This window comes from Orycteropus afer, unplaced genomic scaffold (genome assembly GCF_000298275.1).
Source record: "Orycteropus afer afer isolate SDZICR_OR568_19922 unplaced genomic scaffold, OryAfe1.0 scaffold00138, whole genome shotgun sequence".
Classification (NCBI taxonomy): domain Eukaryota; kingdom Metazoa; phylum Chordata; class Mammalia; order Tubulidentata; family Orycteropodidae; genus Orycteropus; species Orycteropus afer.
Window position 1 is genome coordinate 8,603,657 of NW_006921725.1, and position 1,771 is coordinate 8,605,427.

Here is a 1,771-nt window from a genome sequence, read left to right on the forward strand (position 1 = left end):
CACACACACAAAGGGCATTTACAAGCAATCAACCCTAGGACATGATGGCCCTAGAGACCAGAAGAACTGGATGGTGCCTGGCTACCAATGCCAAACCCTCAGGAAAGGATCAAATCTGGAGATCATGGATAGAGTGAGAGGGGAAACGTGGAACAAAATTCAAAAACTCAATCATGACCAGATTACTGGTCAGATGAAATCTGGGGAGACTCCCAATACTATGACCCTGAATACATTTATTTGGCACCTGGAATAAAATTCACCCCCAGAGGTGGGCTCTCAGCCCAATGGTTAGTGAGATGTACACGCAGACCACTCAACCCAGGATGCTGCACCCACACACTCAATGGTAATGCATCCCCTAAAGCAATAAACCATGGGACACCAAAGGACCAACATTCAAACTGAGGAAATGCAGGACAAGCAGGATTGCATAATTGTGAGGGGCACAGGGAGATTGTTGCAGGGTAGGAAGGGGAGGAGACTGGGTTAAGGTTGGACATGGCGAATGGGGAATGAAACTAAATGTACATGTGACTTTGAATGTAAAACAAGCTCTTAAAATAAAAATAAATAAATAAAAAGCAAAAACTGGTTGTGGAGGCATTGATTACAACTCACAGCGACCTTATTAGACAGGGTAGAACTGCCTCAGAGCATTTCCAAGATTGTAAAGCTTTATGGAAGTAGATTGCCACATCTTTCTATCATGGAATGACTGAAGGATTGGAACCATTGACCTTTTAGTTAGAAGCTGAGCACACAGTCTACAGGTATGGAGGAGGGAATGAGTCAAGAGGAGCAAGACTCTGACACTACCATATTCTGTGGGATGCCAGCAAATATTAGTCTCTACCAACTTGGGAAAGACCCTGATCAGCATTCTGCAGGAGTATAGCACCAGAATAGGGAAGACACCCACGTGTGAAGCAGAAGGCCAAGCCTGCCAGTTTAATTTTACCTTTCTGAGTCATTGTTGGCAACACCAGCTGCACTGGTCAGGGCCCCAACAAAAGGCAGCCAAGCACAAGGCAGCAGAGGTGGTCCTCAAACACCTCAAAGTAGGGAGCATGCTGAAGTGCACCCTGTAGGACAGCAATTCTTTTCTCCTTTACACTTTTCACTGCCTGAGGACACTCTGGTTTTTACTGCTGTAGCTGCTGCTATTCTTGTTCTGACTGACGTCTCAACCAAGAAGTCCCCATGGAGGTGCAGCTCCCTATCTCCCCTCAGCAGTCAGAGTGAAACCCTGCTGGTGCTTGGCAGGAGCTAATGGTACCAGAAAGTCTGACAGTTGCCTGAGTACACAATGATTCAGGAGTCTGGGCCACTCTACATCAAAGTGTTTACCATGACTTGCCAAATGGAGCACTTCATTGAGATTGACAGTGGCACTTCCAAGTAGCTGGCAAAGTGTAATACAGTGGCCAAAATGCTGCTTTGGTGCATACAGTGCTTCTGGATGCCCAGAATGGGAATGCGATGGCAGGCAGCAAGTAAAGCCCTAGTTTGACTCATACAAATCCACACTTTTTCCCCTGCTGTTCCTGCCCCCTGGCCCACAGATCTGTACCCTACTCTGGTTCCTTCTGGAGGTGTCCTCACTACATCTGACACAGACTGCCTGCTGAGGAGATTGTAAGACAAGGAACCAGGGACCATAGGACCACAACCTACCTGGGATCAGTCCTCATTTTATTGGTGGTAATGATAAGCAGAAAGGAAAATGGGGCTCTCTCGTGTAACCTGGAGTAAACAGGCTGCTCCTCAT

General features: G+C 47.0%; 1 pseudogene; it reads left to right on the top strand.

Moving 5' to 3' along the window:
• The first annotated feature begins 787 nt into the window (after positions 1 to 787).
• LOC103200987 lies at positions 788 to 1,500 on the top strand (annotated as a pseudogene).
• The last annotated feature ends 271 nt before the right edge of the window (positions 1,501 to 1,771 follow it).